General features: G+C 31.5%; 1 long non-coding RNA gene across 1 annotated transcript; it reads left to right on the top strand.

Annotated features, from left to right (window-relative positions):
* Positions 1-4815: 4815 nt before the first annotated feature.
* On the top strand, positions 4816-6984 carry LOC128034940 (uncharacterized). Its single transcript, XR_008191276.1, has 2 exons — positions 4816-5651; positions 6092-6984. It is a non-coding gene; the product is annotated as an uncharacterized LOC128034940 (long non-coding RNA).
* Positions 6985-7139: the final 155 nt, after the last annotated feature.

The raw sequence follows: 7139 nt of genomic DNA, 5'->3' as shown, positions 1-7139 counted from the left end.
GCCAATATGTGTTGAATTGGTTATAACCACTAGGTATTTATACATATTTTTAATGATAAAATTTAGTTAGATTTTTCTTAAATATTATCACTAAATAATTCTAAATATTATCACTAAATAATTCAAAATTTAAAAATCAAATTTAAACTAGAATTTAAACTAATTAGTAACAATATAAAAAATCCTTCAATCTTTATCCAGCCACTTTAAAAAAAAATCTTCAACCCTTCAATCTTTATCCAATCATCTTTGAATCTTCAATTTTTTAATCAGGTCCTCCTCTTTGCTTTTTGTTCCAATTTAGCCTTTTTTTTGTAAGAGTTTGAATTCAGCACACTAACTTCATTCCTGACAAGAAAAATCTAAATTTAATAGCATTTTATTTGATAATTAATCAAAAATAAATATATTAAAAATATGAATTTATTTTGCTATCACTTTCTTTAGCTTTCCTCCTAAATTTGGGTAAATTAAAAATTAAGGGTAAGTTTAGTTTGAGGAAACAATAGTTGTTTTATTTTCAAATTTTAGAAAATAGAAAATAGTGAAAACACATGTTTGGTTAATAATTTTGAAAATGATTCTTGAAAATTGAAAATAAAAATATGTGAAATTTTGAGAATAAGAAAACATGTTTTCAATAAAATATTTTGGAAACATGGAAAAAAAAGTTTAAAACAAGTGATTTTTTCTGTATTAAAATTACCCAGATTCGAATCCTTCTAGAAACAACTTTTGTTTTTATAACTTTTTTATTTAATTACATTTTATTTTACTATTGTCATATATTTTAAATAAATTATACTTTAATGTAATTATTCAATTATTTTTATTTCTATTTTGAAAATATATACCCAACGCGTTTTTGCTATTTTGATTATTGAAAACAAATTTCTATTTTTATTTATCAAACATTTGAAAATAGAAAATGAAAATAGTTTTCTGAAAATAAAAATAAAAAGATGGAAACAGAAAATGTTGTTTGAAGCCAAACGCACACTAAGCTTTCAAAAGAAAATAAAGGATACTCAGTTTCTTTTTACTTCCTTTTACCTAAATTAAAAATTCAATCCAAAGGAAAGGATAATCCTTTCAAAATTATTGTTTTTTAAAAATATATTAAAATGTCATTTTAATGATTTGTGAAGAGGTAATTTCACTATTATCAACGAAAAACTCTTATTTTAAAACAAAATGTATAATAAATAACATCATACTTAGTTAATTTTATGATTGAGAAACTTAAAATTAATTTTATTTATTAGCAGTTAAATTAAATTAGAAGTAGTTGACATTCTTAGCTTAAAAGTACCAATAGAAAAACTTTATCTGTTCAATTTTTTCAAATTAAATCTTTGCTTCATTGGCAATGGTGGCAATCTTCGGGCTGGTCACATTTCTTCAACATTAATTTTCTTACTTTTGCTTCATTTTTAATTTCAATCCATATTATCGTGGTTTGGTCTATAATTTTGTGGTTTTATTTTGTTCACTCTATTTATTTTAAAGTAGATGTGGTTTTAGTTTTTATTTTTTAGTCATGTTTTGGCATATATATGATATTTGCCAATATAAGGGTGTCATCAATTCTATTAGGAACCATTCTCAAAGGGCTTTATCATGATAAATCATAGTAATGGTGATAGATTCGCGAAACTAAGGAGGAAAATAAGCTATTTGAGACTTGGCGTTTTGTGCATCATTAATGCGGTGGGTCTCTTGAGGCTTTTGACAATTTTTTCTTGGTTGATCGGTGTTCATTGTCAAGTTGATTTGATGATGGGCAGACTAGGATGAAAATTTAAATGATTTGATCAATTTATCCTCTCTCTTTTCTTTCTTTTTTTGAGATTATCCTGCAAACATAACATTTGTGCATTAGTTTATAATGATTTATTTATCATTTGTACTATGCCTCATGTCTTGCATTATTATTGTTCATGATTCCTATTAACAATAGTATCTTCTAAAAAAAATTCAAAATGTTTTGAATAAATTGAAGCAATTGTCTACCTTCACTAATTTAACCATTTTCACTAAGGATTGTCCCAACTCTCTATTTTAGAATTGATACCTTTTAAGGATAAGGTACAACTTTTACAAATACTTATTTTGTACGAGGCTAAGATAGAAATAATTTCCCTCTGATAGAACTTCTCTAGCTTTCAAGAATCTATTAGAAATACAAACAAACACTTGATTTACCCAATAAGTGTTTATGTAAAAATATTGAAATATGTATGGTGTTTGATCTTTGAAACTTGTTTCTTGTTTTGAGTAGAGTGTTTGGAGGAAGTAAGTGTTTTACAACCCTGCACGTTAGGGGAGATCCTTCTAATTCAAAAACACTGGGTGCCTAAAATGAGCTAGAATGAATTTAAAATATGTTTAAAGAAGTTTGATTAACTAATCTCAATTTAAACAAGTGTTTTTGAGTTTCTTTTGGACTTCAAAATAGTTTCTAATATATGCCTTTTGCTTTTCAATTCAAACAACTTAAGGAAATGTTTTATATAAAATCAAAACTATTTTCTTTTTGTCTAAAATACCCTGTTTTTATTAAATAATGATGTTTCATACTTTTTTCAATTGAATTGGTGTTGAATTAACTCGTGATATTAACTTTCATTATGGTAAATGTATTTGAATAAAGCCTTTAGTATCTTATATGGATTACGAGTTCCACTATGGTGCGTTTAATATGCGTAGATTTGGTTCAATTATAAGTGGTTCTTTGTCCATTAGTATTTTGCATTAATTACAAACTCCTAAAAAATTAAAACATGTCACAACAATCTAAATAAATATATTGACGCAAAAAAATTACACAAATTTTCTCTAATTGTGTTAGGATGGTATTGAAAATAGTATTATGAAATGATCCGAAACATAATTAAAATTTAATGCAAAAAGTAACATAAATGGGGCAAATTACACATAAAAGTCCTATTTTTTTAAAAATTTATCGAAATGGGCCCGATATTTTATTATTTACCGGAATCGGCCATTTTCTCCGAAATCGGCGCGATGTCAGGGAATGTGTCAGCAAATCGCGTCCACGTCAGCGTGTTTTGCTAATGTGTTAGAAAATCGCGTCCTCGTAGGCGCGATTTGTGTCCACGTAAGCAAAGCGCTACCGACGTGGGACGCGATTTGTCGACATCGTCTCGACATCGCTACCGACGTGACGCGATTTTGGGGAAAATGGTTCATTCCGGTAAATAATAAAATATCGGGCCTATTTCGGTAAATTTTAAAAAAATAGGGTTTTTTTTGGTATTTTGCCCACATAAATGCATTACTATATACATAAAACAAATTATTAGTGTTATTCAATTATAATAATCCGCCCGAACTCCGACCCAATTAACCTTTCATCTTCTCTGTTCCATGACCGGGACACCATCTCTCTTCATTATTCACCTGCGATGAGCGCGGAACGAACTCGTGAAGAAGATTAAGGCTCCCTTTGGTTTGGCTTTTACAGCCAGTGAGGTGCAGTTGGGGGGAAAAAATGGTGCCAATCTCACTGCTATGCTGTTTGGTTCAGCAAGTCAGTGCAGTGAGATTGCATCTCCACCACACTGCTCAGCTGAAAATCAGCTGGTGATTTCAGCAGCAATGGAGGTGCAGTGAGCTATTGGTACTTTAACTCTCCAAAAATACCCTTACTTTAACTCTCCATATCTTCCCTCCTCCTACCATGCTTCTCCTTCTTCAATTTGTGCAACCAGTTCACTTCACAAAGCTCCAGGTAAGTCATTCATCTGCTGCTGCAACTTCTGCCATTTTCAACCATGTTTGGTTGTGGTTGTGGTAGTGGACTTTTGTGGACTTTTCAACCATTTTCAACTTCTGCCACTACCGATCTTCTGCAACTTATGCCATTTCTCTGTAACAAAGGTGCACCGGAAACTTGAAGAAGATGATAGATGGATAGAACAAGAGGTATATAATCGATATAATAGATGGACAGAACAAGATGATAGATGGACAGAAACTTGAAGAAGATGATAGATGAAGATGATAGAGGTGTTAACTTTGCAATACAACTACAACATTTCTATGATGGGTTGGATGGACAGAACAAGCGACAATTTGATTTTATAGCTAGAGGGAGTATTTGGTTAAAAATAGGAAGATAAATAATCGATAAATTGGAAAATGTCAGCAAGAATGAGCTTACATGGGGCATAAACCAAGAGATATAAAACGCTAACCTAGCAGAATGTACACTCCAAAAGTAAACATCTTATAACCTGGAATTAGGAACATTAGATTTTGTTGAGCCTAATAAAGATGAACCAGAGGAGGAAAGTATGAATAATGCAGAACAAGAGAATAACGAGCTAGCCTTTCAACTTGACTGGTGGTGTAAAAGTAAAGAATATCCAAAACAGGTAATTCCAACCATAACTAAAATGGTTCCTTTTATTATTAAAACACCTAAATTGGAATTGAAACCACTGCTTGAACACTTGAAGTATGAGATGTTTGGGAGAAAAAAACACCTTGCCAGTAATTACATACAAGGAGTATGTAAAAATAATTTTTTCGAAAAATATTAATAAATAATTTAAATTAATTATATAATTTATTAAAATATTAGAAGATATATTTCAATATTTTATTAAATAAATTTATAAATTCACATATTTTAATAATTTAAAAAAAAGTAAAATAATTTTAAAAACTTCTATTATATATCAATTCTAATATGATGTCTTTAATAGTCATTTCTTATCATCACCTCACCGCTACAGCTGCGTTTGAATCCAAACACACACTCTACCATTGTTTCTAATCTCACCGCTACAGTAATTAATCTCACCACCAGCGCTGTTTTTAACCTCACCGGAGCTAAACACACCGCCCATCCAAACTAAGCCTAAAGAATTCGTGAATTTTAAACAGACTTTTAGATGATGGAGAAAGCAGCAATGGAATCATCAAACAGCAACAACAGAATCTGCAGAATCTTTGTCGAAAATTTTCCAAGGCTCCCAATTTGCACTGTAAATATTGCACGCCATCATCACACCAGAAGCGATGGAATCGCCGTTGGTGATTGGTTTAAGGTAACAAAAAAGGATTTCTTCTTTAGTGGGGAGAAATTGAAACCCTATAGGAATCTGAAACTGTGACATAATGGGGGTTTCGTTTCAATACACAACAAAGTGGTGGTGATGGTGATAGACGAAGAGAAAGATGAGATTAATTTGGTGATTTTCAAAGGAATTTCTAAAAGGTCTCCAAACTCAACTTTACACCCAAACCTTATATACCCAATTAGGGTATTTCTGATATCAGTGCATACAATGGTTATTTGACTTCTCTTCTTGTTTCTTGTTTCTGCTTCTTTTTCAAATAAACTTCCAAAGTCAACAAACTTGGAAGCTGAAATCATTCTTTGTAACTACTGAAGGCCAAATCAACATGCAAAAGAATCTGATAATAGATGGATAATTCACTTGTTTCATTTCCTTTTTAAATATTTGAATGTTACTCTTCAAAAGAACTGCTTTAAGAATCTGGACATACGGAAAATAAAATTGAAAAAGGCAAGAAAACGCGGATTGAGAGCAACTTACCTGATCTCGGAAAAAAAAAAGAGACATGGTGATCCTAAGAGCGGTGTTATTCGTTCAAAGGTACGTCTGCTCTTCCATTTCCTCTGATCATATGCGTATCATTTTTGCATTCATTTCTTTTTGTTTAATTTTTTTCCAGCTATGCTATTTGAGTTTTATTCTGTTCAATTAGTTTGTAATGATTGAATCTGCTTTTTGTTACTTCAATTGAGTCATTTTTTTCTTGATTCAATTTTCTCCAATAATTCCATTTCTTGCTTATTTTTTAGTGAGAAATGTTAGATTTTTAGTTACTGAGATTGGAATTCGATCATTTCTTTTTGTATTTCAATTCTGCTTGTCAATCCCATTTTTCATGCTTCGCGAATGTTGTCTGCAATTTTCTTGATCACTTCAATTCCAAATTTGGGAAAATGTCATATTTACCTCTGGTAATGCTTTCTTGGGAAAATATCATGGTTTCATCTTTTGATTTTTTCCATTGTTCGATGCTTGTAAAGTGAAAGCGATTTTAGCTTTGAAAGAGGAATCAATGCATCAAAAACAGTAGTGAAAATAGCAGTGAAAAGTGTTCCTAACCTCAATTCTACGTGTTCTGTACTTCAATTCTCTGCACCGAAAACAACAGTGGTAAGTGATAAAGTTAGAGGACTCAATTGAATGGAACCATTCCTGCAATTTTTGGGCCGATTACAAGTTTGCAAGTTGTTGACTTTTCTTTCAATAAGTTCAGTGGTGAAATTCCAAATGAGTCAGGCGAAAATTGTGGGAGTCTAATGCATCTCCATATTGCAAGTAATGGACTTTCAGATTCAATTTCGTCCAACTTGGGTAACTGAGTTGTCAATGTCATATATGGATCTGGTTGGACTGTACTCTTCTTTCTTTTATAGGAATGCTCTCATAAATGTTGGTTCTGGTCCTTCCCCATTTTCGTTGAGTGAATTCGCTGTATTACATGTTTTTGGCAGGAATCAGTTCCTCCCTTTATTATTTCTTTACATACTTTGTCTGCTAAGTTGAATTATGTTTTCTGTATATTCTTTTGATCCTTGTCTAAGGTTAGATGGTTTGATATTTGATGCTAGCAACAACAAAATCGTAGGTGAACTTCCTTTAAACATGGGTCACACTTGCAAATGCTTGAAAATTTTTATTCTAGCGAGCGATGAATTTGTTGGCTCGATTCCTACATCATTCACTGACATGGTTTCTCTGCTTAAGCTTATCCTCAGTGGAAACAGATTGCGAGGTCACATATATTTGAGAGACGAATGAGATAAGGTACCTCTCGCTTTCTTATAATAACTTTTTTAGGCGCGATGCCTCGAGATTTAGTTTGACTGTCATTTTTACGAATCGCTGATTTAATATCGCGACCTTCGATTTTCTAGCAGTTTGCTTGATTTAATATCACAGCTGTCATTTTTATGGTTTGCTCGATTTAATATCACGACCTTCGATATTCTAACAATTCGCTTGATTTAATATTGCGGCTGTCATTTTTACGGTTCGCTTGATTTAAGATCGCGACATTTGATATTCTAA

Source organism: Gossypium raimondii, chromosome 11 (genome assembly GCF_025698545.1).
Source record: "Gossypium raimondii isolate GPD5lz chromosome 11, ASM2569854v1, whole genome shotgun sequence".
NCBI classification, from domain to species: domain Eukaryota; kingdom Viridiplantae; phylum Streptophyta; class Magnoliopsida; order Malvales; family Malvaceae; genus Gossypium; species Gossypium raimondii.
Note: the sequence above shows the minus strand (reverse complement) of the source record. Positions and strands in the feature narration are given on the sequence as shown.